The sequence below is a fragment of the Typha latifolia genome, chromosome 14 (assembly GCF_019914945.1).
Source record: "Typha latifolia isolate L0001 chromosome 14, TyphaL0001v2, whole genome shotgun sequence".
Classification (NCBI taxonomy): Eukaryota; Viridiplantae; Streptophyta; class Magnoliopsida; order Poales; family Typhaceae; genus Typha; species Typha latifolia.
In genome coordinates, this window is record NC_133099.1 from 3721858 (window position 1) to 3733098 (window position 11241).

The 11241-nt window shown below is 31.8% G+C and overlaps 1 long non-coding RNA gene across 1 annotated transcript; it reads left to right on the forward strand.

The window, feature by feature from the left end:
- The first annotated feature begins 3703 nt into the window (after positions 1 to 3703).
- Positions 3704 to 8617, forward strand: LOC140800833 (uncharacterized). The gene is made up of 2 exons (XR_012111318.1): positions 3704 to 3965; positions 8215 to 8617. It is a non-coding gene; the product is annotated as an uncharacterized lncRNA (long non-coding RNA).
- The last annotated feature ends 2624 nt before the right edge of the window (positions 8618 to 11241 follow it).

The window sequence follows — 11241 nt, forward strand, 5'->3', positions numbered from 1 at the left end:
TATATTTAAATAATGATAAATTTATCTAAAACACCTTGTATTTTATTTTTATTATCATTTGCACCCAATACTATTTGTATTTATTATTCGATCACCTGCATTTTATTTTAAATGTCTCAAAAACTATTGCAAATTAGACTTTGATAGATCTAGATATAAGAAAATTATAAAAATTTTATTGGTAGTAGCTGTCTGTGTGAAAAGCTAAAAATCAAACAGTAAGGGGATGTCAAATCTGGACAGATCAACAATCGTCGAAAGGTATCACCATAAGTGATAGTGGATGACCGTAAGGTAGATAGTGGAGAATGATGGGCAGGACTTAGAAGTTTTGAATGAATATAGAATTACTATATACTCCTAAGACGATAAAAGCGATCTAATGGTAACCGTAAAAATTAAAAATAAGATAATAAAAATAACTATACTCAATATCATCCACACTCCCTAATTAACTTATGACCACTCATATTTATAGGAGTAGAATGAGAATATTTTATTAATTTAAAAAAATTTAAAATACCTAAAAGCCCTCTAATTAACTTTAAAAATCTAATTCTCAATTTATTTTTACCTTAACCTAGAAAATATATTCAAGGGTATTATGTCATTTTGCTTCTATAGTTATCTTAACTAATCTATACAGTAACCGATCATTTAACAGAATTAACGGTAGTATGCTTTTGAAGTATTTTAACCTAAATACAGGAGTCAAATAATAAATATTTATATGGCAGTGTGTAAACGATGATAAAAGAAAAATATAAGATATTCTTGATAGATATTTTTTTTTGAATAATTAATTTAGTCAACGAATTTAAGTTGTTAGACAACAAACCAAAGATTTATGTCATGCCATTAATAGACTTAGCAATATGGCAACATCTCATAACTCATATTTCAATAAGATATTTGTGGGCATAATATTTTCCCAATAATGTGACTAATGCTCAACAGAAGAAGAGACAACCTTTCACACGGCATGATTAATTTGCAGGTTTGAAGACCATGATATACCTGACGGTGGCCACCAAGTTTATAATTGAGTTCAGAGAGAGGTCTCTTTCTTGCCAATTGATAAGTTTTAAATGTGCATTTATTATGTGAAAGAGAGTAGCTAATGAAGTATATTAAACCCTTCTCTTTGATAGAATCATATTGCTAGCTTAGTCACAACTGTCTCGGGTTAGAATATAAACTATAAAAATTATTATTCTTTTAACGTTTGAAGTTTTTAAAGTAGTCGGTAAATTAATATTATATCAAAACCACTAGCCGTGAGTTCAAATCCTTGCATGCCTATTATCTTTGCCTAAATAACTTAAGCTTTTAGAATAGAGTGAGTTAACATCTCAAACTATCTCAAAACTGAAGTGATCAAAGACTACCCAAATGATTTATTGAAGTTAGATTGTGACCATCTTAGTAAGATAAATGATTCATTTTACTCTTATTATCACTACCATTCAACCCTAATATTCAACTGTTATTATCTCAAATTTTATGACCATTTAGCCTCATCTTTCTCATGTTTAAGAGTTGAGTTACCCTCAAAGTAAAACAACTCATCTATAGTTAACCATTTAAATGTTGAATAGTATTGAATGTTTTTTCTTTTCCTTTTCCAAGTTGAGCCAAAATGGCTAAGAATACAATAACTCAGACCAACCTTACATGGACCAATAGGTATACACTATTAGTAGCACAAAAAAAAAAAAAGGTTTTGTAGTTCAAGTATGGGACTAAATCTACCTAGTAATCAAAATCTATGATTGGAGTTATACTCCATGACTTCCACATATCTTAATTTAATGTGACAAAGTTTTAAATTTCTGTAGCAAAAACTTAAATTTGGGCTACTGTTCAGGGTACCAAGAAGTACATCCTAGTAATGTTTGATGTTATACTATGACAAAACATACATACACTTACATGTTACTCCCTAAAAGTAAGATACCAAAGACACCAGTTTTGAGACATTCAAGTTGAGTAATCTTGGAGAGTTCTGTCCTTTAAACTTTGGTGGGTTTGGCCTAATATATTTATAGGGTCCAATCCAACTTATTATTATATATTTTTAAATAGAAATCAATCAATGCTAGCAAACAACATTTAAATTTTTTTTTCCAACTATTTGGGTTGGCTATAGGATTGCATAGATGATCAATTAAAAGTCTCTTGCCTAACCTTTTGAAGATTATAAAAGATCTTTATTTTATTAACACACAATATCATAATTGTTACTGTATTATTTAAAATATCATAATTATTCAAATGGTTCAAAACTATTTAATTATATTACTTGATATTTATTAGAAAGTGACTTGCACTTTGGAACAATACTTTGGCATTCGAATAATGATGCAGAATAATTTCATATTTTAGTGTGCAAAAGATATCTTCTCTACTAAATACTCTAAATCTTATTCTTATTGTGTCCTAAATATTATATGAGGATCATATTGCTTTAGGATAGCTCTGCTTCCACATAAGCATAGTGCTCTCCACAACAAACAGATAGAGAAATAACTATAATAAAACTTTTGATTACACTTTCATGCCTCTCTTACTCATTTAGCCTTAAGAAACTAAAAAATAAAATTAAATACAATTTTATCTCCCTTTATTTATTTATGTTCAAAATTACTTTATTCTTCTATACTTTAAAAAGTTTTAAACCAATCCCTGTATTTATGACTAAAATGGGACTGTTAATTTTTGTATTAAATTTAACTGAGTACTATGACTATTTTAGTAATTTATTTGCATTATATCAAAGTTTGCATTGCTATCTAACAAATATGATTAGGGTTATTTTGACGTCATTTAATTAAGTTTAATAAAATTATTAACGGTTTTATTTTAGTCATAAGTATAGAGACTGGTTTGAAACTTTTAAAAATATACGGAGGTAAAGTGATTTGGGTATAAGTACGGAGGGTTAGATACATTTAACCAAAAAAAAAAAAAAAAAACTACCGTATCCTAAAACTATACGTAAAGAATATACAAAAAAGTATGCATTTCAATTTTGCTAAGATATGTATTCAAATTTAATAATAAAAAATTGGCATACATTACGTACATAAATTATACAAAGAGTATGCAAAATGTACGCTTTTATGTTGCTAAAGTACACATCTAAATATATACTTTCAATAAAGGTTAAACGATCAAAAATACTCAAATTTGCTAGTCCAAAATTAAGGAGTCCAAAATTAGAATACCACAACTAGAAGATTTTTTTCATGCAAATCGCCTAACCATATGTATGACCCAACCCATGCCATGTGTATCCAAATACATATCGCCTAACAAATGACTTCTAGAAACACCAACTTTCTAAATTTTACTTTCCCGCTCCACTTTCTAGAACTTACTTTTCGGCTGCTAGTCGGAGTTGTTGACCCAAATAGGTCTATTTTTTAATTTATTTATAAAAATGGATCACCCTCAAACTTAAGTACTAAACTTGATCTATTTTACTGTAGCCATAAGTAAAAAATGCTTAACTATTAAGTGTTTTATTAAAAATACTAATCAGATCCCATTTTCTTAAATAAAAACGCTATGAATTTTAGTGTTTATTTAGAAAAACGCTTAAAAGGTAAGCGTTTTAGTTAGTACTACGGTAAAACAAACCTCTTTTGATATTTAAGTTTGGGGTGATCTATCATCTATTTTCGTAAATAAGTTTTAAAATATATCTAGTCGGTCAAAATCTCCCGCTAGTCGGGACTCAGGATTGGAGGCTTGAATTAATAAATTACTGTAGTTGCTACTTGCTAGCTTTGTTGTTTTCTTTCCTCTATTTCTAGCTACTATTGTTAGTGTTTTTTGGTCATCCCGGGCCGGAAGTGTGCTGTGTTTTGCTGTCATTCGAGGTAGTTGGCTTCAATTGTGGCGTCTTTAACTCCAACACGGCCGAAACAAGGTTGAACCCTACAGCTCTCCTTCGATTCAAGGTCTCCTTTTGCCAAAGTTCCCATTTTTAACTTAGTTTTACCTTTTAACATTATCGGTAGCTATATTTTAAGTGGGCAAATTAAAACTTTATGATTAATCATAGATTTTTGTGAAGTAGTCCGCCAGTTGCTTGTTGTTTTGTCTCAGAGACATCACATTCTGCTCTTCGTGTTCTCTAAACTGCCAACTATTTTTTTTAATCATAATGTTGGGTGTTGTTTGTAACAGAATTTTAAATCTGTTTGTATTAGATTCCTCATATCCACTTGCTTCACTATGAATACTTATTCGTCTACCTTATATGATCGATGCCTCCAATCATAGTCTTTCTGGTCCTATTTGCATTTCTGAGGTACTTCAGTTGGGCCTTGTAATTTGCAAAGGTGCTAAATTCATGCATATGAAGTTTGATTCCAATTCCAACCAAATGGTTGTCGGTGTTGTGATGCTTATGTTGGACATGTGCACATGGTATGCTACAAGTGGAACATTTATTATCAGTATCATGTAAGTAACATTACTCCTGATCAGACCTTTCTACTCTTATTTCTTGCTATCCTACGCAACCGTCTTCCATTTAGTGTCCACTCTCAGTTTCCATCTTCCTTCCCATATTCTTTTGTTGGAGGAATTTTAAATCCTTGAAGCTCTCAGTCATGTAATTCCTTTTCATATACACTAGCAGATAATATTTCAGGTAAAACATATTTTGAAAAGGACATACAATCTTGTCTTTTGTCAAACCTGTAGAATGCAGCAAGCATGATGTTTCTGGAACTTGCCTTGGGAAATTCTATTTGTGCTGGCATGAAAGCTGTATTTCAGCTAATATTTGTTCTGGAAATTCAGATACTTGAGATGCTGAAGTGATAGAGAAACAAATATAATTTGATAATTTTAACATGAAGGATCACAATGACTGGTAGATATTTATCTTGTAAAGCAAGATAGTCATTGACAAATCCCCTCCTCACATTTATCTGATGTCCCTTCAATATGTTTAGGACTAGCAACATCTCCTAACTGTGGAATCATCTGATCTAAAACAGTCCATGTAGCAGGATTAGCTATTAACATTATCTCCACCAGACTGGAACTATCTTTGTCATTACACTACTGATCCGAATTTAGATAATGTGGCAAAAAATGTTGGACAACTAAAATAATTGAATGCACATGGTTTATACTGTTGTTCAAGAATTGAAGAAATGAAATCTGAGAGGATAGGAACAAGATGAAGAGAATGGAGGCTACTTATTCTTTGGTGTGACACATATTATCGTCTTAATGAGTAGACGAAACTTAAGAACATCAAAATCATGAATCACAATAATTTTTTAGTTAAATCAATTAGTATATGATGAAGGGAAAATTAGGAATTGAATTGTGATTTAAGGAACTTTAACTGGACCTGTAAATCAAAAGCAATGATGAAAAGTTTCATCTGCTGTTCAATTATCACTATTGAAAATTAAGGGAAATGCAAGTTGTAAAGTAATGTATGTATGGCGGTATTGACCAAAGCACATATATCTATCTATTTCATGTCAATGACAGACATTCAACACAACTGTTTTCCAAGTACTCAATCACACACACACACAAAGTATTGTCTAAGTACAAAAGGTACACTAGCAAAAAGGACCTATCTGCCAGCCTAATATATCCATCCAATTAATGCTTTTCTTTTAGAAGAATTCACCCAATTGATGTAATACTTTAAGCACCTTAACCTCTTTGACTATAACAAACAACTTATGAAGTATGCATTTGGTTTTTTTGATTACTGCTCATGTTGTACCATAGTTTTTCTTAAGAAAATTAGCTAATATATCATACAAAATTTGCAAGGGGATCTTGTGAGATAAGTTAGTGCCTTAGTGGTGATGGCAATCCTGAGCTTCTAACAAGTGTGGGCATGTAACAGGCTGTTGTAAATATGAATTGATGATTGCACAGGGAAAAATAATACATTAATGATGGCATAGGGAAAATGAAATGACAATCATGAGTGCAACAGTCAAAACTTGCAGTATAGTGTGAAGTGGGGTAATATAAAGAAGATGTGATGTGGGAAAAATAGACCCTACGAAGTAAAAGAAGCTTTGGTCAGCTTTAGAATAAGTTTTAAATGCTAGTCAAATATAATAAATCCTGCTTAAATAGATTGCTCATTGGCCTACTGTGCAATTTGTCCTGTTAAGTTAATCATCCAGCTTTGTTTGGCCCACAGATGAAGATAATTATTAATTAACAGTTTAGGGTGATCAAACAGGATCAGAGATAGGATGCTTTATTTTATGTTTGAGGGATATGGTTTGCTTACTTAATATATTTTCCATGTTATTCTTTGGCGATGAGGTTACAATGGTGACAATCCAACTAAAATGTTAATATCATGCCATATTTCTTCCTTTTGTGTATTTCATTGACTCTGTCTGAGCATCCACCTCCAGAAAAGTGATTTTCCTACTTGATATGGTACATTTACTGCAATATTACATGGTAAACACTTTCTATAGATCATTGACTTGATATAGTTTCAGTGTGTAAGACATTGTCTCAATGCATAGTTTGTTGTTTTAAAAAGAACTTTTACACATAGTGGCACACTGATTAGAAGAGATGGATGTAATGACAACTTGGTGAGCCAAATGGTTTTTTTATGGTGATTTATTTCTGCAGCAAAAGATCTTTCATATGACCTACTAAGATCAATAGTTTAATCATAAGACATAAAGCTAAGATCCTTATCTGCCTAGAATAGTGAACTGAAATAAGATCATCATGACGAAATAGATAAAGGTCCACTAGAATATGAATAGCTAGAAGGTCTAATCGTTGTATAAATTCAGTGATTGTGATGGAGCTCAAGTTTACACAGCACTTCTTCAAGCTTTCAATATAATAGTATTTGATCCGTTGTATTCTATGATTACTTGTGGCTCTTAATTGAAAAGAAAGAGACAATACATAACTTCCAACTATTCAATTGTGACCAATTCCTGTTTTTGTATTTATCGTTAGCATACTAGATGTTATTAATCTAGACATTCTATGGAATGTACTGGGATGTGAACTATAGGTTAATGACTCTAAAATAGCATACTAATAGTAACTTGGTAGCTTGCAACTGGATGAGGTCTCTGGACATCTATTATAGCTATTAACCATAAAGTTTGGGGGCAATTTGAGATCTTGCATGATTTTCAATCTACTAGACATGTTGAGTATCTCAGGGTCTTATGCTTGGCTTTAAGGACTACGGTATTTTGAGATAATCTTTAGAGAAATTCTATTTCTGTTATATCTATGTAATTTTCTGACTAATGTAGGAGTAGGACTAGAGATTTCAATCAATAACTTGGATTCCTAATCTTTGTTTCTATCATTATTGGAATCTCGATCTTTGTTGTCTTCGTAAGTGTTGTTAGGTAAATATGAGAAATTAGTGGAAAGCAAGCCTAATCTAGGATAGGAGCTACTTCAGATTGTTGTGCTTGTATACAAGTAAGTTATAGTTGATTGCCAATTTTTTTGGTCTATTGTTGGATGATGACTTTGCATAACTAGGACAATTTACTTACTCATCACGATAAAGAAAGAAAGGGATGGATCTTGTAGGACAAATGTAGAAATTCCAACCCCTCAAATTGACCCTTTTTATATGTGACTTCTGCCAAAGTTGCCTGTTAATTTCTCATTAGAGCATTACTATTGTGATCCTCCACTGATTGGAATATAATAAATGATGAGCTATCGGATCTTTCGTTTAGGTCTGATTGGATTCTGCATGAGCTCAATGTCTGCTGATTAAATCAAGAACAGAGTGGGCCGAAAGCTTGAAGTAAACTAATGCAGTCAACCAGTCTAAACCCTAGCCCAAAAAAACTTAGGCTTGTTCCTGGCCCATTATAAGAGTCCATGCTATGTAACACAATGTTAGGGTCTCTATTCCTTTTGTTTTCAAACTAATAAGTGCTAGTCTTACAGTCACTAAGTGATGCCATTACCTATTCAAAATTTCAAATAGGTATCACCGCAAAACTTTTTACTTAGCTAACTTGACTAGTTGTCGTCTCTTAATCGGTATTCTAGTAGTTGAGACACTCTATTCTTCATTGAGAGCTTGAAACTAACCTGACTAGTTGTCTTGTTAAAAGAAGTCAGTTAATCTGTTAACAGGCACAATTCAAACAGACTTTCTTTCTTCTTATTTACTAATATAATTTTGTTGTCACACTGTAGACTCTTCTATCCCTTGGAGTAATTTGAACGGGACAAAGAAGCAGGCCGCAACTGACCATCTCTTCATTAAATATTTGGTACAAATCTCCAATCTTTTACTTTCTCTCTTGTTAGTCGTTGTCTTGCTCTTGTTTCTTTGCCTTCCCATTTTTGCAAGTTGGTTCATTTGGTCTGTTTCTTGTTGGACCCAGTAAAAGGTTTAACAAGCTTCCAAAGTTTGAGAATTTAAGTCACGCAAGCATCTCTCTTTGAGTTTGTGAATCCCAAATTGTTAGATTATTTCCAATAGTTGAGTGCTATTCCTATTGTGTACAGTGTGTTTTTGATGATATTTATGATGAGAAGAGAACATAATAGATGGATTATGTTTTACAAAATGAATGAAGTACTGCTATTGTGCTAAGTTTGTCAGGCTGTATTTATCACTGGATAAAGGATGGTCCCATTCTTATTTTTCTTTTTAGGATAAGAATAAGGGATAAGAATGATCAAATTGATTTATTCTCTTTTCCTTGGTTTGATGTATGATATATATTTGTAATTAAGTAATTACACTTCACATAATTAAAGATAACATATTGTCTATTATCTACTAATTCTTAGTTTGGGATCCATGCCTACAAAATAATATGACTGGATTTACCATCATAAATATATGTAATTGGATGGAGAACTCATATCAAAACATGTCACCACATATAAGATCATAAGATATATTGAGTACATTGTAGTCTTATAACACTACAATATATGAATTAAGCCAATGGGATTATGCTCAGATGGTTAGAAAAACTTATCGAAACATAACTTTGCTTCCCTATCCATAGCATGTTTTTTTGTTTTGTTTCACAAACATCATTATATGTAATAATATACACAGATTAGTACAGTATAATTAACCTTCCCAGATACTAACTAATTATGTATAATAGCACTAGACTACATTGTATAATAATTGGTAAGAAAAACCCTAAGTTTGAGCAACATTACTCAAAGAAAAAAACCTCTCGAGCTGAGCTTGAGCTGACTCATTATATTTTCGACCTAATTTGAGCCGAGCCGAGTTGAGCCCTATTAGGTAGCTTAATTTTAGCAAGTTTATATACTTATACTCTCGTGTACCTTATACTCCTTTTAAGAGCATTAAGATTATTACTCGCATTATTTTCTGGCATCCAAAGAAAATAATAATAATAATAATAATGCTAACACCACAAGAATCAATTGAAACTTTCCAGAACCCTATGTTTCAAATCAAGTAATAGGGCCAAAAGGTTTGTAACCAGGCCTTTCTCTTCCTATCCGTTTATCCAACGGCCATCACCTACACCACTTGCTTCCAAGTCTTCTTTCCATTGAGAGCAACGTTTCCTCCGACTCCTGTACATGCCAAGCAATTCATTGATACTTGGCAATTGATTGTTAAATTATGGGAATGGAGTAAAAAATGAGAAGATACTCGGCAACAAAAGGTATTACAAAGATCCTGATTCACACTCATTCTATTTGCTTACGCCATGGTTTGAAGTTTCGGTTTCAACTTCGCAATGAGCTCCGATAACTTCTTATTTTTTTTTAACTTAATAGTGTCTCAGTTAAACCGATGCGAGCTCCGACTCGGCCCCGGACCACTCCATTGGCTTCAGGCAAAGTCCAAGTGTGACTCATCATTCCCCATAATTTCCTAACGTTATCATGCCAAGCAGACACATTTGTGGCTACAGTTGATGATAATGTTTGTCATGTAACATGGACCGTCCATAGAACTAGTATCCTATCTCTTCTATGCGAATGGGTCCATTTGATTGATGGGCCATCTAGGTCTCATATTTCCAAGTGAACTCTATGACCCCCCCCTAAATTGGACATCAGGTGTGTATTATATTCCAATCTAATTCCTTTGTGAAGATGCAACTAGATAATGCCAATTGGCAAGCAGAGAGAGAGCGAGAGAGAGAGAGAGAGCGAGAGAGAGAGAGAGAGAGGATTCTTTACTACTTTACTATGTCGGGGGGAAGATTCTATGGGATCTAATAAAGATTTGGGGGGGATCATGCAATGCATGAGACCCACATATAGCCCTAAATGAGAGACAAGAAAGGAAAGACTTGGACAAGAGTAGTTGGGAGGATTCTTTATTATTAGAATTTAGGGATCTTTACATTGCTGCCGTTAAAATTATGGTGCTTTTAAAAAAAAATATTACATTAGTTAAATCTTACTAATATGATTAAATATAAATTCATATTAGGAAAATACCATTCTAAATTGGTTTAAAATTTTTATCTGAGGTTACAAGTACCTTGATACAAGGAGGAATTTTTTATTTATTTTTTATGCAAGATGAAATATTGATAATTATTTGATACTCTAATATTTAAGAAAGATGGGTATTTGATTTATTTATATGCATTTGTTAATTTTAGTAACTGTATATTAAAAATAAAAAGGAGATTTTAATTATTTATATTACAAAATTAATGTTGTTAAGTGACACAAATAAAAGTTGAGGCACTCTAAATTTGATCGAGAGTTGGGGAAAATTAATTATATATATATATATATATATATATAAGAGGTACCACTAGAAAATTAACAATATCATATCTATGCCTATAATTTTCATAATATTATTTAGGTAATTAAGATTTAAAACTTAGTGGTTGCTCAATATTTAGTGTCTTTTTAGTAGCATTTAATAGGCGATTTAGGATACCTAAATAATGAAAGTAAAATACCGAAAATAATAGGGTGTTAACGGTAATAAGGGGAAAAAGAAGTAGGTTATTAATTTGGTTAGTTGGATGTAACGATAGTTTTGAAAGAGTCAAATGGTTTCATTATAATTGTTAATACTTTATTTTAAATAGGTTTTAGTGTCAATAAGAATAAAAAAAACTTTATTTTCTTTATGCAGAAAAAACCTAAACAAATGTTTTATTTTACTTTTGCAGGACTGACCAAACCTAGACAGACTAAATATGATTTTATTTTTATTTTTTTATCATTCAAAAGCCCGAAAACTAA